Source organism: Panthera pardus, unplaced genomic scaffold, assembly GCF_024362965.1.
Source record: "Panthera pardus isolate Hobbes unplaced genomic scaffold, ASM2436296v1 HiC_scaffold_7, whole genome shotgun sequence".
NCBI lineage: Eukaryota > Metazoa > Chordata > Mammalia > Carnivora > Felidae > Panthera > Panthera pardus.
In genome coordinates, this window is record NW_026527002.1 from 19,974,100 (window position 1) to 20,001,495 (window position 27,396).

The 27,396-nt window shown below is 43.7% G+C and overlaps 1 long non-coding RNA gene across 1 annotated transcript in view; it reads right to left on the bottom strand.

The window, feature by feature from the left end:
* LOC128775262 (uncharacterized) overlaps nucleotides 1–15,514 on the bottom strand; it is a 71,941-nt gene extending 56,427 nt beyond the window's left edge. Inside the window, exons 1-3 of the long non-coding RNA XR_008419884.1 lie at nucleotides 15,425–15,514; nucleotides 11,481–11,542; nucleotides 6,293–6,361 (exon numbers count right to left, since the gene is read on the bottom strand). This is a non-coding gene — a long non-coding RNA (uncharacterized LOC128775262). The remainder of the gene's footprint in view (nucleotides 1–6,292; nucleotides 6,362–11,480; nucleotides 11,543–15,424) is intronic.
* Between the last annotated feature and the right edge of the window lie 11,882 nt (nucleotides 15,515–27,396).

Sequence of the window (27,396 nt, forward strand, 5' to 3'; positions counted from 1 at the left end):
GAGAAGGGAGTGGGGGGAGGGTTATCGATCCAGAAGCTATCCCAACAACAGGAGAACGCAGAGGGGTTCAGACTATGTGTTGGCAGTACGGTGGAGACAAGTGGGCCAGTTTAAAGGATACAGAAGATAGAACTGAGGGGAGCAGACATTGTGTCCAAGGGAGTGGAAGGTAGGGATCAAGAATGAGCCCTTTATTTCCGACTTGGCACCCGGGTAGGCGGGTGCTGTGACTTGAGATGGGGTGATGGACACTGTGGGCCCTTCTAGCCTTGATGTGCCTGCGGGACATGCAGATGAAAAAGAGCTAATAGGCAGTCTAGACTGGAAAGGTAGGTTTGGGAACCAAATGCATAAATGTGGTATTCGAAGTCGAGGGGGTGAGTGAGATCTCTAGAGACTGTGCAGACAGGCAGAGAAGAGAAAAGCTTGGGGGCCATACAACATTTAAAACAGGGGCCATGAGGGGCGCCTGGGTGGCTCAGTCGGTTGAGCGTCCGGCTTTGGCTCAGGTCACGATCTCGCGGTCCGTGAGTTCGAGCCCCGCGTCGGGCTCTGTGCTGACTGCTCAGAGCCTGAAGCCTGTTTCATATGCTGTGTCTCCCTCTCTCTCTGACCCTCCCCCGTTCATGCTCTGTCTCTCTCTGTCTCAAAAATAAATAAACGGTAAAAAAAAAAAAAAAAAAAAAAAAAAAAAAAATTAAAACAGGGGCCATGAGGATGGGAGGACCGTGGAGAATCCACCGAGTTGAGAAGGGGAGAGATATTTTTAAAGGGGCGGGAGTGAGAAGGTAACCAACCCACAGATAAGGACTGAAAACAGTCATTTACATTATGGCCAAGGCAATTTACACTTTTGAATAATGTGTTTGTATGCACTCGATTCAGGTGATTTATCCAAACCAAACCACGAAACTCTCAGGCCAAAAGATGAATTCAAGCCCATCCTTTGCCAAAATGGAAAAGCTGTAGCTTTGAAATGAAATGTTTTCCTGCCAGTGTTTTGAGAGTCTGGGGGCAATTTTATCTTGCTCATCGTTTGTCTCCAGCATCACCTGCTTGGCCTAGAATTGGTGTTCATTAAAAATGCCAAGTAGGGGGTGCGTGGCTGGCTAGTTGGAGGAGCAGGTGACTCTTCATGTCAGGTCATGAGTTTGAGCCCTAGTTGGGTAGACAGATAGATAGATAGATAGATAGATAAATGAATACCTTAAAAAAATGTTAGGAGGAAGACGAAAAATTTATGGAGCAGAATGGTGGTGATGCTTGCACAAAATCTGAATGTACTTAGTGCCACTGAGTAGGTATACTTAAAAATGGCTACAGTGAGAAGGGGCACACGCACCCCAATGTTTATAGCAGTGCTATCGACAATAGCCAAAGTATGGAAAGAGCCCAAATGTCCAACGATGGATGGATGGATAAAGAAGATGTGGTATATATATACAATGGAGTATTACTTGGCAATTAAAAAGAATGAAATCTTGCCATTTGCAACTACATGGATGGAAGTATAGGGTATTATGCTAAGCGAAATTAGTCAGAGAAAAACAAATATCATACGACTTCACTCACGTGGAACTTAAAATACAAAGCAGATGAACATAACGGAAGGGAAGCAAAAATAATACAAAAACAGGGAGGGGGACAAAACATAAGAGACTCTTAAATATAGAGAACTGAGGGTTGCTGGATGGGTTGTGGATGGGGGGATGGCTAAATGGGCAAGAGGCATTGGGGAGGACATCTGTTCTGAGCACTGAGTGTTCTATGGAGGGGATGAGTCATTGGATTCTATTCCTGAAATCATTATTGCACTATATGCTAACTAACTTGGATGTAAATTAAATAATTAAATAATTAATTTTTAAAAATGGTTACAATCACCCAAAAGATTTAAAAACAAGGTCTCAAGAAGATATTTGTATACCCATGTTCATGGCATAATTATTTACAACAGCCAGAAGGTGGAAAAACCCAAGTGTCTGTGAAGCAGAATATGGTATATACATACGATGGAATATCATCCAGCCTTAACAAGGAATGAAATTTTGACACGTGCTAGAAGAAGGATGGCCCTTGAGGATATTATACAAAGTGAAATAAGCCAGTTACAAAACAATAAATACTGTATGGTTCCATTTACATGAGGTACCTAGAGTAGTCAAACTCATAGAGAAAGAAAGTGGAATGGTGGTTGCCGGGGGCTAGGGGGGCGATTGAATAGGAAGTTACTGCTTGATGAATACAAAGTTACAGTTTTGCAAGAGAAAAAAGTTCTAGAGATGAATCCTGGTATTAGATGCACCACAGTGTAAATGTGCTTCAAGCCACTGAACTGCACACTTAAAATGAGTTAAGATGCTAAATTTTATGTTATGTGTATTTTGCCACAATTAAAGTAATAATAAAAATGATTCAAATAATACATTTTATGTTATGTGTGTGTTATCACAATAAAAAAAATTTCATGCTGCTGCAGTGAATACAAACTATGTAGTTTCTGAACTTAGAGTCCAAAATGAAAACATTCTTTGATCAAGAAAAATAAATCCTAAACATACACACAGATGCTTTGTTCAATAATGAAAGGAGTATAACTTTTTTTTTTTTTATTTTTTTTAACGTTTATTTATTTTTGAGACAGAGAGAGACAGAGCATGAACGGGGGAGGGGCAGAAAGAGAGGGAGACACAGCATATGAAACAGGCTTCAGGCTCTGAGCCATCAGCCCAGAGCCTGACGCAGGGCTCGAACTCACAGACCGCGAGATCGTGACCTGAGCTGAAGTCGGACGCTTAACCGACTGAGCCACCCAGGCGCCCCAGGAGTATAACTTTTAAAATAAAGTGTGAAAATATGGGGCACCTGAGTGGCTCAGTCAGTCGCGTGTCTGACTCCTAGTTTCGGCTCAGGTCAGGATCTCAGGTTCTCATGGGGTCCGAGCCCCCAATTGGGCTTTGCTCTGACAGTGCACAGCCTGACTGGGATTCTCTGTCTCCCCCTCTCTCTGCCCCTCCCTCGCTCATGCACTCTCTCTCTCAAAAATAAATAAACTTAAATACAATAAAATAAATAAAATTTAAAAGTGTGAAAATAAAGTGTGGTCTACAAGTTTTTTAAAAAATGAGAGTGAAGAAAGATAGTAAGCAGGATGGAAGAAAGAAACTGTACCACTTCCATCAAGTGTTAATTTGAGGATTTCAGATCAAGATGCGTGGCGCTTCCCCGCACTCTTTGCAAAAAAGGAAGTTCTTGCAGGCACGTACGTGATCCAGGAAGGGGAGCAGAGCCCCCAGGATGGGGGAGGTTGGCTTCATCTCCTGCCACATCTTGTGCTAAGGACTGCTTTTTACGTGGGTAGTGCAAACTGAACTCTCTGCCACATTTTTGCCCGTGCCACCATGATAAAATTGTGCCGGCTCTGGTTCCTTAGGAAACTCAGTGATGTATAGATGATGCTAATATTTTCTAACCAGATCCGGACAAGTATCGAACTTCTAGACTACCATTTATGTCTTTTCTCTCAGGACTTTGGGAACTTTTCCAACCTTTCTTATGATTTGGAACCATTTTATGTATTTATTTATTTTTAATATTTATTTATTTTTGAGAGAGAGTCAGTGCCAGGAGGAGAGGAGCAGACAGAGGGAGACATAGAATCCAAAGCAGACTCCAGGCTCCCAGCCATCAGCACAGAGCCCGACACAGGGCTCAAACCCACAGGCTGCAAGCTCACGACCTGAGCTGAAGTCGGATGCTTAACCAACTGAGCCACCCAGGTGCTCCTGAAAACCATATAAATGACAGGAATCATCTGTGCCTTAAAGGTTGCACAGACACACAACACCTGTAAAACCTCATGACTTTTTAAGAAATAGATCTTTGGCAACATGTTCAGTTTCTTCTGAAGTTATTGACCTATTCAAGTTTTCATCCACTTCTTAAAACAGCTTTGGTAATTTATATATTCATAGAATATACTCAAAGAATATTTTTATATTCAATGGTACATATTTTCAGATTTATTCATTTTTTCATCTTTTCAGAGTTTGTGAAAAAAATCCTTTTCAGGATTTCTTTCTTTTTTTAAAATTTTTTTTAATGTTTTTACTTATCTTTTTTAAATTTTTTTTTTTAACGTTTATTTATTTTTGAGACAGAGAGAGACAGAGCATGAACGGGGGAGGGTCCGAGAGAGAGGGAGACACAGAATCCGAAGCAGGCTCCAGGCTCTGAGCCATCAGCCCAGAGCCCGATGTGGGGCTCAAACTCACAGACCACAAGATGGTGACCTGAGTTGAAGTTGGACGCTTAACCGACTGAGCCACCCAGGCGCCCCTGTTTTTACTTATTTTTGAGACAGAGACAGAGCATGAGCAGGAGAGGGGCAGAGAGAGAGAAGGAGACACAGAATCTGAAGCAGGCTCCAGGCTCTGAGCTGTCAGCACAGGGCCGGATGCAGGGCTTGAACTCACGGACTGTGAGCTCATGACCTGAGCTGAAGTCAGATGCCCAACTGACTGAGCCACCCAGGTGCCCCAGGATTTATTTCTTACTCCTAATGTTTTTCTAATTGGCATTTCTTTTTATTTTTATCTTGGTCAGTTTTCTCTATTTGCTATGTTTTTTCCCCCAAATAACCAGATCTTGATTTTATTTATGTGTCAGCTTTTCTTTTATTTTCTTCAGTAATTTCTGCTTTCCCCCAATTCATAACACCTTCATAACTTAAAATCTGTCACTCTAGTTACATTAACGTAAATTTTACTAGTATCTTAAGGATGTACCAGGGACTATATTTAAGAAGGCACTAGAAAGATGTATTGGTCAATACTAGAAGTTTTATAGATATTAATATATGCCATTATATTTTAAATAGCCAAGATTAATCTTTGGTTACATCTGCTTTTCCATTTTCTAGGCCACAGGAAAATGATTATAGCCATGATTTTCTAGAGTTGTAGACCTCTGGGCTTCAACGGTGCTTTTATCTGTAAGTTAGAGTGGATCACAAGTCATTTTGAAAGAGAATTCTGGTCCCTTGAGCTTGCCTTAGCCCCCCTTTGCAGAGCTGGGATGGTGCTCTATAGAAGCCCGGGTGACCGCCAGGCTCCCCAGTTTTCACAGGTATGGATGAATTTTTGTCTTTGCTCAGATGGGGAATAGGAAGTGGGTTCCTCAATCTATCTGGACTTGTTTGCCCATCTGCAGAATAGGTATAACAATAAGCCACTCACAATAATCTTTTGAAGATGAGGAAAATAAAACTCAAACTATTTACTAATTTCCCTAAAGCCACAGTTAATACAAAGTTTGAACACGCCATACCTGGGGTCAAGATCGCTGTTTTGATCTGCAAAGTCTCTACCTATGCAATGTTTCACAATCTGACTCTAATCACACATTTTAAAATGTTCAACACAGGGATACAGCTTATGATCATTTTGCATTTAAGCTATTATATATAGGATCTTAAATACATAAGGACATATGCTTTGTCAGAATGTCAGGTAGAAGCCAAATGCAACAGAGCTGATAAGATTTTAAAGGTGTATGCACATTTGCCAATTAGGAGTTTATTAATGATTTTAGCAAGAGCAGATTCAGTGCTGTGTGAGGCCGGAAGACCATGAAAAGATTGCAATTGTCATGAATGCTTTGAGGCAACAAGTGCTTTTACATTATATAGCATTACAGTGTGCCCTGCATCGCTCACAGTGCAAGCTCAGCCCTTCTGATGGCCTCCAAGGCCCTCCAAGACTGTATGGTCCGCCACCTCACATTCCTCACCCCCACTCCTCTATCCTATCATTCTCCCTGCCTCTGCTCCCACCAGCCCGCCCCCTTGCTGTCCCTCTGTCACAGACACATTGTGCTCTTAAGACTTAGTGCACCTGCTCCTCAGACTGGAAGGCTCCTCCCCAGATACCCACCCATGACTCCCTTACCTTGAGGCCTGCCCTGACCGCCTTAGGTCAAATTACCACCTGTCTGTACCCCTAGTCTTCCCGACCTTGCTTAACCTCCAAAGCACTTGCTTTCTGACATAACACATTTACCTTTTTACCATGTCTGTTCTCCAGTGAATGTCTCCCCCACTCCCCACCACTAGAATTTAAGCTTCATGGGCGCAAGGGTTTGGGTTTTGACACTCACATATACCACCCACCCAGAACACATGTGACACAGCGAAGGTTTTCAAAAAACATTTGGTGAAAGAATGAATGAACGAATGAATTAACAAATGTGAGACGACGTACTAATTACGTATTTACAGTCATTAGTCACTCACACTTAGAATTCACATCTGGGCTCTGCCACTCACTAGCTGTGCAACCTTTTTTAACCTTCGTTTCCTCATCTGTGGATGAAAACAAAAATATGACCTCATAAGATTATTGTTTTGATTTTATAAGGCAGTTAATGCACAGTGCTTAGCACCATGCCTGGAGCATACATAGGATATGCTCAGGAAATGTTAGATGCTTTTACCGTATGTCATCTATCATCACTATAATCATTGTTTTATTTCATTTCCACAGTGGTCCTAAAAGGCTGATATTATTCCTAATTTCAAGGTTTGGAAAGTGAACAAAAAGAGGTTAAATAACTTCTTCACCATCAGACAGGATAAATCTCCCAGCTGGTCTACCGGACACCTCTTTTCATGCCGCCTTGGTTCACCTGGCTCAGGCCCGACCCTGGAGTCCTTGGCCACCAAACTCACTGGCTCCTTTCACAATTTCCAGACTCATCTGAAGCATCAGGCTGCAGGGCTTCCTCAGTAGTTGTCCAAGGGGCCAAGGGGTGCAGAAGTTAACTTCCCATAGGCACAGATTGAGATCCTCTCCATTTCACCTTCTGAGATATTTTCTAAAACATAGCGTTGTTGTATAGCCTTCCTAGAAAAGTGCCTGTGGCTGAGCCTTCATAAGACAGGGATCTAGATACATACCACCTTGCATTTTCTTCCTTTCTCCTTCCTTTTTTAAATTTATTTACTTATTTGAGAGAGAGAGAGCACAAGTAGGGGAAAGGCAGAGAGAGGGAGACAGAATCTGAAGCAGAATCTGAAGTTGGACACGTAACCGACTGAGCCACCCAGGCACCCCTAATTGTATATTTTTATTACTCACATATATATTTTATTTTCCTATTCCTACCTATTCAAAAAATTTAAACATTGAAATCTGCAGTGGCATTGCCCGTGTAAGAGTCAGAGCTCTCACCACACTTGGGCAAACTGCTTTTTCTCTCTGTGCTTCAAGTTCCTCATCTGGACAACAGGGATGATAATGAACCCACCATCAAGTATTGAGAACAGGACCTGGCGTATAAAACATTACCTTTTTCATTTTTTTAAAGATTTCATTTTTAAGTAATTTCTGTACCCAATGTGGGGCTCAAACCCACAACCCTGAGAACCTGAGTCGCATGCTCCACAGACTGAGCCAGCCAGGTGCCCCAAAATACTACTTTTTGACGGTAAAATTTTAGTTAGAGTGTGTAAATCTTTAAAACTAAACTATAACCCAGGGTGCCTGGGTGGCTCAGTTGGTTAACGTCTGACTCTTAATGCTGATTGAGCCCCACCTGTTCTCCCCCTCCCCTGTTCGCTCACTCTCTCTCTCAAAATAAATAAACATTCAAAAAATAAAAATAAACATGAACTATTACCTCATTTTCAAAAAGTACTTAAATAGTATCAATCATGCAGTTAGTGACAAAGACACTACTATATTTGAACCAGATATTGTTCTGAGTACTTACAAAATATCTTATTTAATCCACACAAAAAGCCTGTGTGATAGGAATTATTATCCTCATTTTACAAAATTGAGCTCAGAGAAGTCTGCTGCCCCAAATCATACAGTTAATTATATCGGTCTCTAATGTCTATGTTTTTTTTTAATTTTTTTTTTTAACGTTTATTTATTTTTCAGACAGAGAGAGACAGAGCATGAACGGGGGAGGGGCAGAGAGAGAGGGAGACACAGAATCGGAAGCAGGCTCCAGGCTCTGAGCCATCAGCCCAGAGCCCGACGCGGGGCTTGAACACACGGACCACGAGATCGTGACCTGAGCTGAAGTCGGATGCTTAACCCACTGAGCCACCCAGGCGCCCCTCTAATGTCTATGTTTTTAATTATTTTTTTCACTTTTTTTTTTTAACGCTTATTTTTTTTTTTAATTTTTTTTTAACGTTTATTTATTTTTGAGACAGAGAGGGACAGAGCATGAACGGGGGAGGGGCAGAGAGAGAGGGAGACACAGAATCGGAAGCAGGCTCCAGGCTCTGAGCCACCAGTCCAGAGCCCGACGCGGGGCTCGAACTCGCGGACCGCGAGATCCTGACCTGGGCCGAAGTCGGACGTTCAACCGACTGAGCCACCCAGGCGCCCCACACTTATTTGTTTTTGAGAGAGGCAGGGAGGGGCAGAGAGGGAGGACAGAGGATCTGAAGTGGGCTTTGTGATAACAGCAGAGAGCCCAATGAGGGGCTTGGACTCACAAACCATGAGATCAAGACCTGAGGGGAAGTCAAATGCTTAACTGATTGAGCCAGATGCCCCTATGCTTTTAATTATTATACCATCTTCCCATCATAAAATAGGAGGTAGGTTCCTCGATACGTAAAAATAGGTATATTTTGGCAGTATTGCAGTATTGCAAGGCTAGTACTCTGCTTACAAAATAATGGACTGAGTGGGGGTAGGGAGGGGTGGGAAGTAGAATAGAAATGTAGGCTTTGCTTCCAATATAATGTATGCTGTGTTTAAATTATTTTTATTTGTTTATTTATGTTGAGAGAAACTGAGAGAGAGAGCAAGCAGGGGAGGGGCAGAGAGAGGGGAGAAAGAATCCCAGGTAGGCTCCATGCTGTTAGCACAGAGCCCAATGTGGGGCTTGAACCCACAGACTGTGAGATCATGACATGAGCAGAAACCAAGAGTCAGACACTTAACTGACTGAACCACCCAGATACCCCTGTATGTTGTGTTAAAAAATGTCAGGGCAGGTCCCTATCAAAATAACACCAGCATTCTTCACAGAGCTACAACAAATAATCCTAAAATTTGTATGGAACCAGAAAAGACCCCGAATAGCCAAAGCGATCTTGAAAAAGAAAACCAAAGCAGGAGGCATCACAATCCCAGACTTCAAGCTATACTACAAAGCTGTAATCATCAAGTCAGTATGGTACTGGCACAAGAGCAGACACTCAGATCAATGGAACAGAACAGAGAACCCAGAAATGGAACCACAAATGTATGGCCAACTAATCTTTGACAAAGCAGGAAAGAATATCCAATGGAATAAAGAGTCTCTTCAGCAAGCGGTGCTGGGTAAACTGGACAGCAACATGCAGAAGAATGAACCTGGACCACTTTCTTACACCATACACAAAAATAAACTCAAAATGGATGAAAGACCTCAATGTAAGACAGGAAGCCATCAAAATCCTAGAGGAGAAAGCAGGCAAAAACCTCTTTGATCTTGGCCACAGCAACTTCTTATTCAACACGTCTCCACAGGCAAGGGAAACAAAAGCAAAAATGAACTAATGGGACCTCATCAAAATAAAAAGCTTCTGCACAGCGAAGGAAACAATCAGCAAAACTAAAAGGCAACCGACAGAATGGGAGAAGATATTTGCAAATGACATATCAGATAAAGGGTTAGTATCCAAAATCTAATAAGAACTTATAAAACTCGACACCCAAAAAACAAATAATCCAGTGAAGAAATGGGCAAAAGACATGAATAGACATTTCTCCAAAGAAGACATCCAGATGGCCAATCAACACATGAAAAAATGCTCACCATCACTCATCATCAGGCAAATACAAATCAAAACCACAATGAGATACCACCTCACACCTGTCAGAATGGCTAACATTAACAACTCAGGCAACAACAGATGTTGGCGAGGATGCGGAGAAAGAGGATCTCTTTTGCATTGTTGGTGGGAATGCAAGCTGGTGCAGCCCCTCTGGAAAACAGTATGGAGGTTCCTCAGGAAATTAAAAATAGAACTACCCTACGACCCAGCAATTGCACTACTAGGCATTTATCCAAGGGGTACAGGTGTGCTGTTTCAAAGGGACACATGCACCCCCATGTTTATAGCAACACTGTCAACAACAGCCAAAGGATGGAAAGAGCCCAAATGTCCATGGATGGATAAATGGATAAAGAAGATGTGGTATATATAGACAATGTAGTCTTACTTGGCAATCAAAAAGAATAAAATCTTGCCATTTGCAACTATGGGGATGGAACTGGAGGGTATTATGCTAAGTGAAATTAGTCAGAGAAAGACAAAAATCATATGACCTCTGACCTCACTCACGTGCAGACTTTAAGAGACAAAACAGATGAACACAAGGGAAGGGAAACAAAAATAATATAAAAACAGAGAGGGGACAAAACATAAGCCACTCATAAATATGGAGAACAAACTGAGGGTTGCTGGAGGGGCTGTGGGGGGGCGGGGATGGTCTAAATGGGTAAGGAGCACGAAGGAATATACTCCTGAAATCACTGTTGTGCTATATGCTAACTAATTTGGATGTAAATTCTAAAAAATAAAAAAATTAAATTAAAAAAAAGAAAATGTCAGGGCAGGGGCACCTGAGTGGCTCGGTTGTATGAGTGCCTGATTCTTGATTTTGGCTGAGGTCATGACCCCAGGCCTAAGTCCCATGTTGGGCTCCATGTTGAACATGGAGCCTGCTTAAGATTCTCACTCTCTCTCAGTCCTTTCTTTCTCTCTCCCGTCTGCCACTCTCCCCTGTTCATGCGTGCACTCTCTCCCTCTCTCAAAATATAAATTAAAGTAAGTGAATGAATGAATGAATCAGTTATTCAGTCAGGGCAGAGGCTCCTGGCTGGCTTAGTTGGAAGTGCATGCCATTCTTGATCTTGGGGTCACGAGCTCCTGCCCCACGTCAGGTGAAGAGATTACTAAAAAAACGTACCAGGGGCACCTGGGTGGCTCAGTCGCTTAAGGATCTGACTTCAGCTCAGGTCCTGGTCTCATGGTTTGTGGGTTTGAGCCCCACGTCGTCCAGCTCTGTGCTGACAGCCCGGAGCCTGGAGCCTGCTTCGGATTCTGTGTCTCCCTCCCTCTCTCTCTCTCTGCCCCTCCCCTCTCATGCTCTGTCCGTCTGTGTCTCTCTCTCTCAAAAATAAATAAACATTAAAAAAAAAAACACAGAACTTAAAAAAAATGTCAGGGCAACTGTAAATAGCAGGGGAAAAGCTTACTATTACTAACTTAACAAGAATCTCATCTCGAAAAATGCCCTAAAACTTCAACAACATTACCTCCTAGTAATAAATATAAAACAAAACTGCTGTATTGTTCCTGCTTTGATAATCAAGTAACCCACATGGAAGACAGGAAATTACAATTCTTCTGTTTTGAAACTTCAACTACAAGAGCTCGTGAGAGTATTAATAGCTTTTCCACTTACAGGATGCTTTTAGCGAGGAGGTCTCGTCCTCTCTTCTTCTACTACTCTGCATGAAGTATAACCTGAAATTAAAGATTTCACAATGAGACACCAACGTGGAGCTCTCAGATTATGTTGCTCTCTACTCTATGTGGGCCTTGTCAAATAAACCAAAAACGTGTGTGACCCAATCTGGAAAAATGCGGTTATTCCTCCCTCTCAAGGATATGCAGCCTTCATCTTATCCAGTGACTCGGTCTTTCACCTAGTTTGGTCTGACACAGAAATTAACTTCATTTTCCAGCTCATCACACTCAGCATATGCTCCAACAAATGGATTCCTGTGTCCGGAGACCAGTAAAATCCCTGTCTCCCTTGGGGATTCTGCTATAGCATTTGTTCTAGGACATTAATGGATGTCCTAACCAGTCCACGTTTTCTGAAGCAATGACAACTCAAGGTCATAGCCTCAAAATGAGGCATGTTCAATATAATGACACATGCAGCACACAGACATTCCTGGTGATGTCAATCATGCATATTGCTTCCTTTTTCCAATGTGAAGTGTAGTGGGGGTTCTCATCCTAAGAGGCATTTTAAAAATCACCAAATCAATGTCTAGGAAGGAGCCTTTTGCATGAGCTAGAGCAACTGTTGTGTCAGTCCCCAATGTTTGCTCAGAGATGTGTACACAACTAGAAATGTGTACCAGATGATAGACAAAAAGTGGTCAAGACTACATGTTCTCTCAAAATTCGTGCCCCAAGCCAAAAATAAAAACAAAAACAAAAACAAAAAAAAAACCCTCCAAACTACTTCAAAAGATAGATAGATTAGCGACTCTGTCTGAAAGTCTTAGATAAAATGTTTTCAATAAATTGCTCAGGAAGACTGAAGACTGAATACATTTCTTTTTTTTTAATTTTTTTTTTTAATGTTTATTTATTTTTGAGACAGAGAGAGACAGAGCATGAACGGGGGAGGGTCAGAGAGAGAGACACAGAATCTGAAACAGGCTCCAGGCTCTGAGCTGTCAGCACAGAGCCCGATGCGGGGCTCGAACTCACGGACCGTGAGATCATGACCTGAGCCGAAGTCGGACGCTTAACCGACCGAGCCACCCAGGCGCCCCAAGACTGAATACATTTCAATACAGAGGTTGTGATTTTAAAAAGGAAAAAAGGCGGGGTGGCTCAGGGGTTGAGCATCCGACTTTGGCTCAGGTCACGATCTCACCATTTGTGTGTTGGAGCCCCATGTCAGGCTCTCTGCTGTGAGCACGGAAGGAGCCTGGAGCCTGCTTCGGATTCTGTGTCTCCCTCTCTCTCTGCCCCTCCCCAACTTGTGCTCTGTCTCTCAAAAATAAATAAACGTTAAAAAATGTAAAAAAAAAAAAAAAAAAAAAAAGAGAGAGAGAGAAAGGAAAAATGTCTAGAACAAAAGGACATGTCCCAAAACAAATGGGAAAGAAAAATAAATTTGGAATTTCAGGGAATGTGCCAAAAATGCTGCAGGACAAATCACAGAAAGTTATTCAAAGACATATCATAAAACCAGAAGACCAAATCTCTCTTGCAGGTGAGTAGATTAGGTAACTCTTTCACAGTGTGAAAACTAGACTAAGAGAAATAGATCAGTTATCAGATCATCTAATAATACAATGAAAATAAACACCCACTGACTGAATGGGAGGGAGGTAGATGATTTTACTTTATTTATAGCTTGATGTGCATAAGATTTTTTACCGTTTATAGACATGCTTCTAATACACTTAACTATTAGTGACCAGATTTTACTTGATGTCCATAGTGCATAGTATAAAACCATAAAGACCACCAGAGTGTGGATTTTTCATGCGTAATCTTTACTTGAGACAACTCAAACCAGGATGGGATTCAAAACTAAAAATAGTAACAAACACATAAAAGTGAGCTTATCAAAACAAGCCCTGCTCAGTCCAGGTAAACTATTCTAGAGTTATGGGTGTACACGAGAACTTCTTGTCCTCCTGAAAGACATCAGCTACCAGTGCGCTGCCCAGCCTCTGAGACCCCCTCATTGCTCCTTCCCTTGGAGAAAGAAAATTTTTAGTGAATCCAGAACAGAGCCATCTGAACAGAAACAAGAAAAAGACCAACATTATATTAACACAGTTTGGAAAATGATCACAAAAATGGTAGAAATCACCATCAGACTCACTGTTTTCTCTCTCTCATTGAGTGTAATAAAAGACAAAAGCAAAATCATAAAAAACGAAAAAAAAGGAACAGAAGCAATTGAAAAAAATTGTCTACAAGGTAGATATTGATAAAAACAATAATATCAGACCAATTTGAAATCAAGGTTGAAAGTCTCAAAGGGGACTAGAAGAATATTTTATATTCATAAAAGATATGATCCACCAAATATATGTAACGGTCAGGAACTTTTGTGCACCTATTAACATATTTAAAATTTATACTGCAAAGCCTGATAGCAGAACAAAAATCTACTGACAAACCCCAAATAAAGCAGGGGATGTTAACCTGTCACTCAAAAATTAACAGATCAAATTTACACAGAAATGTAGATGTAAAGGAATAGATCACACGATTTGATGAACAGGTACAGATTTTCTGCCCAATTAAAAAAAAAATACACAGCCTTTTCAAATACTCATGGAATATTTGCAAATATTAGCTACATATTAATTAGGCCAGTAAAAAAGTTCAATGAATTCCTCAAATTAGAAATTATTATTTTTTAATGTTTATTTATTCATTTTGAAAGAGAGTGAAAGAGGGAGAGGGACAGCTGGAGAGGGGCAGAGAGGGAAGGGAGAATCCCAAGCAGGCTCTGTGCTGTCAGCCCAGAGACCAAGGTGGGGCTTGATTTCACAAAACCATGAGATCATGACCTGAGCTGAAATCAAGAGTCCAAAGCTTAACCGGCTGAGCCACCCATGTGCCCCAGGATTTGTTTTCTAATTTTGTGGAAGAAAGGTCCGGACAGGTTTCTCGGAGGAATGAAAATTAAGTTGAGACTTGAGAGCTCTGAAACAGGTAGGTGAAACAGTGAGCTAGATGGAGGAAATTATCCACCAGCAGGCCTCCCCACCACCCCCCCCACAGGACTCCGAGGACATGCCCGTTAAGCATGGTTCACACGACAGTGAGTGTGACAGGCAGCCTCCCGTGTACACGGTTTATACTTAGCTTCAAAAAGTTTACACCTACTACCAAAAGTAGTAAAACAGGTGGCTTACATATTAAAAATATATTCAGTATATAAAAATACATATTATATGCATATTCATCTATCAAGGAACCAACCTAAGAAGTGTCAGAGGTAGTCCTTGCATTCAAGAAGTATACGCGGCAGTGAAGAGTATAGAGTGTCAGACTTAGACCAAGTGAATAACGGAAACACTTCACAAAATGTGAAGTGAGCGGCCTGCACCGAGCTCGCACTTAACGCTTCACCCCTTCACTACCTGGCGAGCTCTCAAAACGGCTAAGATGAAGATGAGGAAAACAGGTGCCTGCCTGCCTGCCTGCCTTTAGAGGTCTCGCTTCAGCCTTGCCCAACCGAGAAGCTCTCTCTGAGGCCCCCGGACTCTCCAGCACAAAGAAAAACATCACCAGCAGAAACCAGTCGTCCCATCTCAGTGCGCAGGTAGACAGCCCCGAGTTAGACCCTTTCGTCAATTGGCCGACCCCTAGCAGCAACCTAGGCGGCTTCCAAAAGTTCGATAAGGGCCAGCCCAGGCTTCAGGCTTAGGGCTTGAGCTGAGCCGACCCAGGGTCGGCCTGGACCGAGTGTGGGAGCTCCGGCTCCCGGAAGCCCTGGGCCACGTGGGGAGGAGGGAGCCAGTCCTTGCCTCGGTTCTCTGGTTCTCTCTGCAGGACGCGCGGTCTGCGGCTGCGCTCCCCCGCCCCGTCTCTAGCCCGAGGCCAGCCTTGGTGGCTTCTGGGCTTCCCACTCACCAGAGTGTGGGGGCTCCGGCAGCCGCGGGTGGAGAGGAGGAGGAGGTCTGAAGGTGTGGGGTTAGGGAGGGAGAGGGAGGAAGGGGGGGACTGCGGGATCCCCAAGGCCAGCAGCTCAAAGGACAGCCATCAGTCGTCACGGCCATTGTCACGACCACCCCCTGCCAAGCGTACGCATGGACATGGGGCGGGGTCCGGCCCTGGATGTCACCTGGGAAGGAGATCCATCCACAAACTGGATCTGGGCTACCTGTGCCTCTTCCCCTCCACCTCCCCTCCTCCCTCTCCGTTCCTCCTCCGGTTGCTGAGCCTCTAGGCCGGGTCAATCCTCCCTACCTGGGAAACCTCTTGTTGTTCCGGTGAAGTCAGAGCCCTGCTTCATTTAGGAAAGCTCTGAATAATAATTAAGGGGGGGAGGCGGAGAAAGGAGACAGCCATAGGGTAAATCAAGGAAGTAATAACAATAGCCACTGTTGAAGCCTCCGCCAAGCCGCTGTGCCGTCGTCGCTGTGCTCTGTCGGAGCACCTGGGCCCATCTCAATCTTTCCATTCCTTTTCTGCGTTTGGTCCCATTAGCTTGCGTCTAGAAATCGATCCGAATGAAAAACAATCCTGGACGTAGGCAAATATTTCTTTGCACAGATGTATAGCACAGCTCTTTGTAATACTGAAAACTTAGGCCAACGGTACGCCAGTGATTCTAAATCATGGTACATCCTTTTAGTGGGATTTAACAACAAACAAAATGTTCCCTATATAGTAGGGGGCAGTTTACAAAACAGTTTCTGCTTAATAAAGAAAACATAATTTCAATGGACAGAGACTGGAAAATAGTTATCTCTAAGTGGCTGAATGATGAGCGTCAATTTTCCGTAAGGATAAGAGAAAAAAGGTTATAATGTTAAATTATAAGTTAAATAATAGAAGTTAAAAGTTATAAGTTAAAATGCTCAATTCTGCCCCTCTCGGAATTGTCTCTCCCTCTCGCCACCTCAGGGCTGTCATTCTGGGAGAAGCTGCAGGGGGCTGCAGGAAGGGCGCTTGTATCCCCTCCGCGTCCCCCCACCTCCCCTCCCCGACCCCGCCACGTGCAGGGATCCGCTCTTGCGAGGGCCCTTGCATCCCCTCCGCGTCCCCCCCACCTCCACTCCCCGACCCCGCCACGTGCGCGAACCGGCGCTTCCGAGGGCGCTTGCATCCCCTCCGCGTCCCTCCCGCCCCGTTCCTCCCCCGCCCCGCCACGTGCAGGGAACCCGCGATTCTCTGGGCCGGGAGAGGTCAGCTCGTGGAGGCTGGCGGGACCTCGGCCTTCTGCTGGGGGTGGGGGCGCGGTCCGGGGTCGTGGCGTCTGCACCCATCTCGCCCTGAGTGTTGATTTCGGGAATCGATCGGAAATTACAAGGCCAATTAAATGCCCTCCTATTTAGAGCTCTGGTTAGGCCTGAGAGGCTTCAAACAGCGCCTCAGTCCCTTGGAGGTCTCCGCAGCGGTGACCTCACCCCGAAATCGGCCCTAGGAGATCACTGTAGGAGGGAAGGGGCTGCGCCGAGCCTTCCCGGGTAGCCCCGCCTCCCCCTCCTCCGGCTGGCGGCTGGCGGCGGAAGAAGGTCTTAGCTGCTCAGAGCACGCGCCAGATCTATGCTCACTTGAGACCAAACCGCAGGGAGTGGGGGTGGAATCCCGGGCGGTCGCTGGGCCCGCGGGGACGCAGCCAGGAAAGGATGTCCTGGCCATCTGCTGGCCCCGAGGCATCTGCTGGCGGGTCCCCAGGAACGGTGATCGTATTCCTCAGAATCTGTTGCCCAGACCGTCCTCCAGCATACTCGACGCCTACTTCAGTTGCCCGGTTAGAGGCTGCTAGCTGTTTCCACAGTTTTCCAATCCAAATGCATATTAGTTTTGCACCCCAATGGAGCCTTTCCAAATGGGGCCAAAAAACAGGAAGGTCTGACAATGGCAAATGTTAACCGAAACCGTGTTTACCTTGCATACTTGCTTGTTCGCAGAAGCCTTAGTGGTAATAATGGTGTCCAAACTCCTCATTTGACAGATGAGTTAGCTGAAGCCAATGGAGTAACAGGCCAGTCCCTGGGTAGCATGATACCTCATTGCATAGAGGCAGTCTGGAAAGAATTCAGGTAAGACCTGGGAAAGCTTGTTAGGAGGGTTTCCTATCTAATTTTCCTCTGCCTGGATACTAATGCCTGGAAAGTTGTAGTTTTTATCTGTTTTAAATGAAAAACTGTACCAATCTCTGTATAGAGATATACCTGTTAATGAGAGTTTGGATTCTCTTTGGCTTAGTATTATGTGAGCTTTCCCCAATGTCATGCTGGTGTTAAGAAAGAATGTCAAAATATTCTTTGAAAAACTTCAGTAGCCACCCAATACTGCACTGTATCGCTGGGCTACAAGCCCTGTTGCTGAACGTTTCTGTTGTTAATCAGTTTCATTATTAAAAACAGTGCAGGTAAGAACATGCTTGTTTACAAATCTCTACACTTCTGACTCTGTAGAATGGATTCCTTGAATTGGAGTTACCAGGTTACAGACTACAGACTTTTTAAAGATTTGGGTGCACAGTGCCTAATTGCTTTCTTCTTTCTTTCCTTCTTTGAGACAGAGAAGGCAAGCCGGGGAGAGGGGCAGAGGGAGAATCTTAAGCAGGCTCCATGCTGAGCATGGAGCTTGATCCCACAACCCTGGGATCATGACCTCAGCTGAAATCAAGAGTCAGATGCTCAACCAGCTGGAGCCATCCAGGCGCCCCAGCCTAATTGCTTTCTAAAAAGCTTGTGCCAGTTTTATACTGTTCCTAGCAGAATAAGTGTGCCCACTTGATTTGATTACTGGTAACCTTGAGAATTTGTTGAGTGCATGAAAGTAACAGGGTCTAGAAGCAGCTAGGTGGTGGCCATATGGGATCTTCCAGAGGCATCACAGGGTAGTGTACCTTCTGTACTGCACCTTGAACCCACTGTGCTTGGCATCTCTAGCACCCAGCACCTTGCATGTTGTTGGCTGAGTAGATGCATTCCCACCTTGCCTCCCACCTCTCACCCCTGATCTCACAGGTCATACCTGGTGCATCTCTGGGCTGTCATCTGTGTCTGCTAGGACAAGGCATAATAAACTCATCACTGTGCTGTCTTTTCCTTCCTTGTCTTCATACATGCTATGCTTTCCTATTTGTTCTTTTGCTTTGCATCCTCTCTGGGCTGTCAGATATTTTGGGTCACTGCTGTCCCTCTTACATGGGGACATTTGGGTTCCACAGTGATGACAATAAAGGGAAGGCCAGATCTTGTCTGTCTTTCATACACTTGTCCATTCATTTATTCATTCCACAAATACTTATTGAGCCAGTTATTATGTATAGGGCACTATGCTTGCTGGAAACATAGAAGGAAATAATACCAACATCAATATCTAACATTTATTGAACATGTACTAAATGCCATGCACTGTGTTAGGTACATGATTTTACTTAATCCTTATCATAGCCCAATTAGGTAAGTACTATTATTTTCCCCATTTTACAGATAAGGGAACTGATGCCTACAGAAGTTAAAGGTCACACAACCGGTTAAATGGTGGAGCCTAGATCCAAATCCAAGCAGTCAGCACTTAAAGCTGGATTCCAGAAGAATGGGGAATGTCTCAGGCAGAAAGGATACAATTAGTAAAGGCCCTGGGGCAGAGAATAGTTTGGTTCATTAAAAAACGGTCAGGGGGTACCTGGGTGGCTCAGTCGGGTGAGTGCTGGACTCTTGATTTCGGCTCAGGTCATGATCTCACGGTTGGTGAGAAAGAGCCCCAGGTGGCACTGAGCCTGCTTAGGATTCCCTCTCTCCCTCTTTCTCTCTGCTCCTCCTCGGCTCATGCTCTCTCTGTCTCTCTCAAAATAAATAAATAAACTTAAAAAAATAACGCCTTTGGCCGGGGAGCAGACGGTCTGAGGAGCAGCAAGAATAGATGCAATAGCTATCCCATCAATCCAGGTTGAGATGATGGACCTTTGGTTTGGAGACAAACTGGATGAACCGGATGTGAGGTGTGACAACCAGGTTCCCAAGATGGTAGGTGGTAGGACCATTCCTAAGATCCTGGATATCTGGTGGGCGGTCAGGTTTGTAGGAAAGATCTTAAGTTTGGTTTCGGGGATGTCGAAATCAGTTGCTACCAAGACATGCGCAGAGATTCCAAGTAAGAGCTCCGATCAGAATGTAGGAATTATCAGGGTAGGGAGGACCAGTGGAGCCGGCTGGAGCAAGGTAGTGACAGAGTGTGAGGTGAGAAGAGAATTCAGGGTGCCGGGATTTACAGGTGACGTTCAGGAAATGACCCTGGAAAGGTTTCCAGAGGAAACAGGAGCAGCCAGAACACTGGGAGGATGGATGTGTTTCAGATGCAGACCCACACCCTCCGACACCAGGTGGAGACTAGAATACGCATGGGGTTGGTTGGAAGTCAGGACTGGAAGTACTTTTACCCCTTTCTTGGCTCTCACACACTGGGGCTGCCGAGCAGTCCTCTTTCTGCCGCCATGTGTTTCAGCAGGACAGGATTTTGATGTGACTTTGAGGGCCTTTCTTTGTAGTTTCTTGCAGATTTTTACATTTATATATCACCTAACAGCAACAGGAAAAGGGGGGTAATTTAATGAAAGAACATTTCTATTTCACTGTATACACTTTCATTACTCATATTTCCATTATGTGCACTATTAGCCATTAATAAATAAATACAACTGAATGTTTAAAAATATCTTTAGGGGGCACTTGGGTGGCTCAGTTGGTTAAGTGTCTGACTTTGGCTCTGGTCATGCTCTCATGGTTCATGAGTTCGAACCCCATGTTGGGCTCCATGCTAACAGGGCAGAGCCTGCTTGGGATTCTCTCTTTCCTCTCTCTCTGCCCCTCCCCCGCTCATGCTTCCTCTCTCTCTCAAAATAAATACATAAACAAAAAGAAATACATACAAATATCTGTCGAACTGCACTAACGGAAATAGTGAATCAAATTCTTAACCTTAATCTTTAAAGACATTTTTTTTTAATTTTTTTTTTTAAACGTTTATTTATTTTTGAGACAGAGAGAGACAGAGCATGAATGGGGGAGGGTGAGAGAGAGAGGGAGACACAGAATCTGAAACAGGCTCCAGGCTCTGAGCTGTCAGCACAGAGCCCGATGCGGGGCTCGAACTCACGGACCACGAGATCATGACCTGAGCCGAAGTCGGCCGCTTAACCGACTGAGCCACCCAGGCGCCCCTTAACCTTAATCTTGAGAAAACACCAGTGTACAAGTTCCAGTTCTTTTCCTACATCTGTCAATGACTAGTCTCATTTAGGTACTATTTTCTGCTCAACAAAACTGATTCTGTACACAGCCACTGAGTCCCTGCCATACAAGACACACTACTGCTGAGATGCTCCAGATTAGGGGTTCAGTAACTATTTCATGAACACCGGACAAGGAGGGAGGTAGGGAAGAAGAGAAAAGAAGAAGGGGAAGATGATTCTTGCCAGAAAAGAGCCTACAATTTGGTGGTAAAGATTTTCTTCAAATAACTAAGGGATATTTGGTTGAATTATGGCAATATGCTTATTTCCTATGAAATTGGTTGAAAATGAGTTTTTGTGAGCTCTGGATCAAATAGGCATGCGATTATAAAATGCTTCACAGGAGATGAATAGTTTTACACAGGTATAAAGACCGGTGGATTTGTGTTTGCAATGAAAAAAACAACTCACCCTGTGTGATGGCAATATGCAGTGTGCCCTGCATGAGAGCCAATTCCAGCATATTTGCTTTTTAGCAGTTTATCAAGCAATCATTAAGTGAGTTAACTCCACATCCAGGGAATGCTGATGGCAGCATTAGCCATAAATAAATAAGCTAATATGTACAATAGCTAAATGAATAGACTTTTCCGTGGTGTTTTATGGCCTGAAAAGAGCGCAGCTTTTCATTAAAGGAATCATTTGAAAATGTGGAAACTGATACGCCACAGTTCAGTGCTCTCTGCCCATTGATAATGGGCTCTGTATTAGTTGTGGGGGTGGGAGACTGATGTCCATTTACTTTAGCAAAGATTGTTATTGAATGAAACCTTTAATGGGGGCGTTTATGATCCCACTCAGCTAAGAGCTCAGGGCTGCCTTAGAATAGTTTTTCCCTCCACCGTGACAGCTCTTAGACAATCAATACAGGTAATATGTCAGTTGGTGGTCAGCAGCCCTGTAAGTAGAAAGGTAGAGCTGAAATGGAAACTGACAGGTAGCCACTTAGAGAGGGGGTACGGGGTAAACACTCTGAAAGTGAAGCTTCTCTCGGGAGTGAGGGAGTGTCCAGTCCTCACATTAGTTAGTGCTGGGATCCGATAGGAAGAGATTAGGAACAAAGACAAGATAACAGGGGAAAAGCCATTCAGACCTTAGGAAAGGACTTCCATCTGGGTGGTACTTTTAGAACCCCAGAATTTATATGGTTTGTCCATTTGTAGTATCTGTCATTGTCTCCCCCTTTTTTTAATTAAAAAAATGTTTAAAGATTTTATTTTTTAATTATTATTATTATTTTTTTTATTTTAGAGAGAGAGAGCAAGAGAGAGAGTGAGTGGGGGATAGGAGCAGAGGGAGAGAGAGAACCTCAAGTAGGCTCTACACTCAGAGAGGAGCTCCATCTCATGAATCATGACCTGAGCTGAAATCAAATCGAGTCAAGACGCTTAACCGACTGAGCCTAAAAATTTTATTTTTTAAGTAATCTCTATACCCAACATGGGGCTTGCACTCACAACCCCGAGATCAGGAGTTGCATGCACTCCCTTTTTAAAAGAATTTTTAACAACTGTGCTTAAATAGGAGCACCTGGCTGGCTCAGTCAGTAGAGCATGCGACTCTTGATCTCGGGGTCATAAGTTCAAGACCCACATTGGGTGTAGAGTTACTTAAAAATAAAATCTTTAAAAAATTGTGGCAAAATACACATCACAAGTTACCAGCTTAACCATTTTTTTTTTAAGTTTATTTTGAGAGAGAAAGTGCACACGTGGGGGGTGGGGGGGGTGCAGAGAGGGAGAGAGAGAATCCCAAGCAGGCTCTGCACTGTCACCATGACCTCAACTTGGGGCTCGATCTCATGAACTGTGAGATCCTGACCTGAGCCAAAATCAAGAGTCAGACACTGTAACCAGCTGAGCCACGCAGGCACCCCCTATATCACATTTTTAATTTATTTTTTATTTATTTATTTTTTTAACGTTTATTTATTTTTGAGACAGAGAGAGACAGAGCATGAACGGGGGAGGGGCAGAGAGAGAGGGAGACACAGAACTGGAAGCAGGCTCCAGGCTCTGAGCCATCAGCCCAGAGCCCGATGCAGGGCTCGAACTCACGGTCCGTGACATCGTGACCTGAGCTGAAGTCGGACGCTCAACCGACTGAGCCACCCAGGCGCCCCTATATCACATTTTTTAATCCATTCATTTGTCCATGGACTTTTGGGTTGCTTCTACCTTTTGGCTGTTTTGTGGTCTCATGTTTTGATTCCAAATTCACTTACTCATCTTCTTTCCTAAATGGCAATTTTAAAAGCCCCTGGGACCCAGAAAACCTTCCTGAGATACTTAGAAAAAATAATACTTGGTTTGGAGCACCCCAAGCCTCCTGCCCTCCCCACCCTTGCCCCTCAGCATTTCTCGTTCAAAGTATATACCACAACAGTGGCAAAAATGCTACCTTTTAAAGATGACTGACATTTCCCAAACTTCTGATAAGAACCACCTGGGTGTTCCTTAAAACTTCAGATTCTTAGACGCTCACCTCACCCAGGACGGGAGTCAGTGGTTTGGAGGAGGGTCCAAGGGACCTGAGGTTTGATAGGCATTCCAGGTGATTCTTATCTTTCAGCAAGTCTGAGAAACTTGGGCTTTAGCTTGATAGAGACCCCTTCACTACCAACAAGCTCCTTCTATTTGGGAGTTAAAAACATCACAAACCTGATAAATGAATGGCTGGTTGTATTTCTTTCAAAACATGGATTCTTGGTTTTGGAGTTTGTTATCTATTATTAGAAAGTTAGGGGCCAGGCACTATCACAGGATGAATGAGTGAACATCTGTAACCACGAACCCACCCCTCTCATTTTACATTTGAAATCAGTCTTTAAGTCCCAGCTGATAGACCCACTGATGACTGACCTTGGTTGTGGGATTACCTTTGTCAGAATTCCCCTATTCTGCATGGAAGTATTTCTTTTCTTTTTTTTTTAATGTTTATTTATTTTTGAGACAGAGACAGAGCATGAACGGGGGAGGGTCAGAGAGAGGGAGACACAGAATCGGAAGCAGGCTCCAGGCTCCAAGCTGTCAGCACAGAGCCCGATGCAGGGCTCGAGTTCACAGACCGTGAGATCATGACCTGAGCCAAGGTCGGACGCTCAACCGACTGAGCCACCCAGGCGCCCCTGCATTGAAGTATTTCTGTAATATCATTTACACATAGACCTCCATTTTTTAGTATTTCTTGACATTTCGTATTTGTCATTCAAGTAATACAGATTATATGCACCCATTTCTTCATATGTATTTTCCTTCCCTCTCAAATCCTGCCACTCCTTGAAAAATAAAATGTATGTAGATGCCCTGGTAACTAGTGAAGGAGGAAGGACCTTTCTAATTTGTATCCGTTCCTGGCAGCCATGCTCAAGGGTCTTCTGCCTCCAGACTCCCCTGGGCCCCCAAGCTCCCAGAGCTGAGGATAGCCCAAAGGGGCTTTGGTTTTTGTATTTGATTACTATCTTCAGCACTGGCCTTTCCAGTCCCTTAGCAACCCTCCCATTTGGCAAATGGAAAAGACTGGAATCCCATTTCACTGCCTGCTCTTGACTGCCCAGCCCTAGGCTCCTAATCACCTGGGAAGATTTCAGGCCCTCCTATTATGGGAATAGACCTGCCTTGGGCTTGCCCAGGGGCACATTTGTGGCTGAAGGGGTTTGGTATTTAAGAATGGGAAACCGAGATAGCAGCTTTCCTCTGAGGGAGAACCTGTAGAAATGAGACACACTGCCCAGTTTTAGGGGAACAGTTTCAAAATCATATTGAAGTATTTATTTATTTTTTATAAATTTATAAAAAAATTTATAAATTTTTTTAATGTTTATTTATTTTTGAGACAGGGAGAGACAGAGCATGAACAGGGGAGGGTCAGTGAGAGGGAGACACAGAATCTGAAACAGGCTTCAGGCTCTGAGCGGTCAGCACAGAGCCCGACGTGGGCCTCGAACTCGCAGACTGCGAGACCACGACCTGAGCCAAAGTCGGACGCTTAACCGACTGAGCCACCCAGGCACCCCTAAGATTTTGTTTTTAAGTAATCTCTGTACCCAATGTGCGGCTCAAAACTACAACCCCGAGATCAAGAGCTGCACACTCCACCAACTGAGCCAGCCAGGTGCTCCTCCAGTCACACGTTTCTATTGAAGTAATTCGGTGTAGAAATTTGTTCTCCTGACCTTTGGATAGGGCCCAAGAAATCAGAGTTCGGTGCAACTCCTGCCCCTAAAAAGTCATAAGTAACTCTCAAAGTACTTAAAACTACCATGAATGAAATACTGTGCGACCTGTGATGTCAAAATTAGACTCACCGATAATAGATGTTCTGGGACAGTAATTGTGATCTTATGTTTAACATATTGTGAATGGCAGTCCCTCCAACCCCCAACGTGCCCGGCACTACTTGGGTACAAATGGAGCTATGACTTTATGGCTACAATGCCTTGCTTACTGCAGGCCTCACAGAGGTCCCAAGCATCTGTCTGTTTTGATGGCTTTGTTCGTTGCAACTGGCAACTTCTCCCAGTCCTAGAAGGACACCCTGAGGGCCCATTAAGAGCCTCATCAATATCATGAATTCCACTTTACTTTGAGCCTCCTTATTTTTCCAGAGTTCAGATGCCCTTTCTTATACATTTTTTAAAAAACTCTAATGAATGAACAGATATTTATCATCTGACTTAGATTGGGAAAAGAAATACAACCAGAGAATCTATTTCCTTTCTCTTGTCAGTCAGGCAAAGGGGAGATGAGTCATGAGAAGCTTTCTACATTCCATCGTCAGGTCATAGCTGCAGAAAGTTCCACATTTCCAACAGTGTTGCGTTGGCACCCATTTTCCCAAGGAAGACTGCTGTTGTGCCTGCCATCTGCGTTCTAATGGTTCTCTTAGTGAACAGCATCTGTGGTTTTGCCAAGTCACCCAGCTACTCAGTTTTACCCACTGCCGTGCTGCAAGGACTAGGAAGAGAAATCAAATGCAGCCACGGTTCTCAAACTTTAATATGGATTGCTGGGCCCCACCCCCAGAAGTCCTGATTCGCTAGACACTGGGTAGGGCTAGGGAATCTGCCTTTCTAACCAGTCCCCAGGTGATGTTGACACTGCGTCTTCAGGAATCACACGTTTTGAGACCCACTGAAGGAAAGGCTATCTATCAACAATGAAATTTGCAGAATTCCATCTCCCGTTTGCCTGACTTACAAGAGAAAGGAAATAGATTTATTAAGTATCCCCCCATAATGAGAGTCACCTCCTTTTATTCAATCTTCTCAACACCACCCTACAATGACATTATTTTACAGAGGAGAATGTTAAGCCTCAGAAATTAAATGAATTAAATGAGAACACGGTAAACAAATACAAGTTTGTCCACCTCCAAAATCTGTATCCTATGTGTTATGTCCAGCCAATATCCAGTCAGTGTATCTGTATCTGTGCCGAGCTTTCATTTCATTCTACTTTTATGTAATGGCTAGTCTTCTACTCTGACTGTCCTAGTCTTTTAAAAATTATCGTTATAAGCTGACTCAAATTATCTTTAAAAATAGATGAGAGACACATTTCAGGGCGTCTGGCCAGCTAGTCGGTAGAGCATGTGACTCTTGTTCTCAGGGTGGTGAGTTCAAGCCCCATGTTGGGTGCAAAGCTTACTTTAAAAAAAAAAAAAATAGATAAGATACACATTTTAAATAAACACAAAAGAGCTTAAGGTAATTATTAAAGAAGGATGTTGTGAACTGACTGCATTTTCCAAACAAAAAATTGAGGTATGTAACACAATCAGGATGACCCAAACTTTGTGGAAGTAGGTCAGATTAAGCCTGCTTGGTCCCAAATATTCTATTATTTTGCATGCCCTGTTAGAAAAAGGGAAAACAAAAAAACACACAAAAAAGCAAAAAACAAAAAACAAAAAAACCCCACACCTTCCTTTGCTACCATGCTTGTTCAAAGAACAGAGTACTTAATTTGAATTATTCAACTAGTGAAAAAAATCCACATCACTGAGTTCCTGATGTCTTGCTTTTACCCGTTTGATTTTAAAATGAACTAGCAGTCAAAGAAAGGCTGCCTAATTACAGGATGAGTCCCAGTCTTTTCAAAAGACCATTGTTCTGACTTAATTAACATGAACTAAAACAGTCCTAAAACAACAGGGCACATTCCCATTAGGATAAATTACCAAGACCTAGTCAAGGCAGCAAAGGATTCCCCAGAGGAAAATCTGTCACTGCTTTTCCACCTGCACTACATCTCTTTCTCAAAGGACTCTGCTACAGCTGGGAGCCTCCCTCTGGATGGGGCATCTGTTCTATATTGAATTTGCTCCATTTTGAGAGCTGTGGACCATGGATAAAGGGTGAAGGAAAATCCTAGACGGTCAATACCACCATGGCTGGGGATGTGACATTCTAGCTTAGTAGCTCTGGTCGCCCACGAAACACTTTTATTCTGGTCTCAAATGTTCCATGTAGAATATTTAAACGTGTGGTGCTGTTTGTTTTAATTTGGGGAAGAATGGGTTAGTTGATGGGAAAACGCTGTATCCTTAGCAGGATTCATAATGGAACATGCTGGTTTGGTAAGAGGCTGAGTGGCGGAGCTGGGCCCACCTGGCTTTGTCCCTTGGA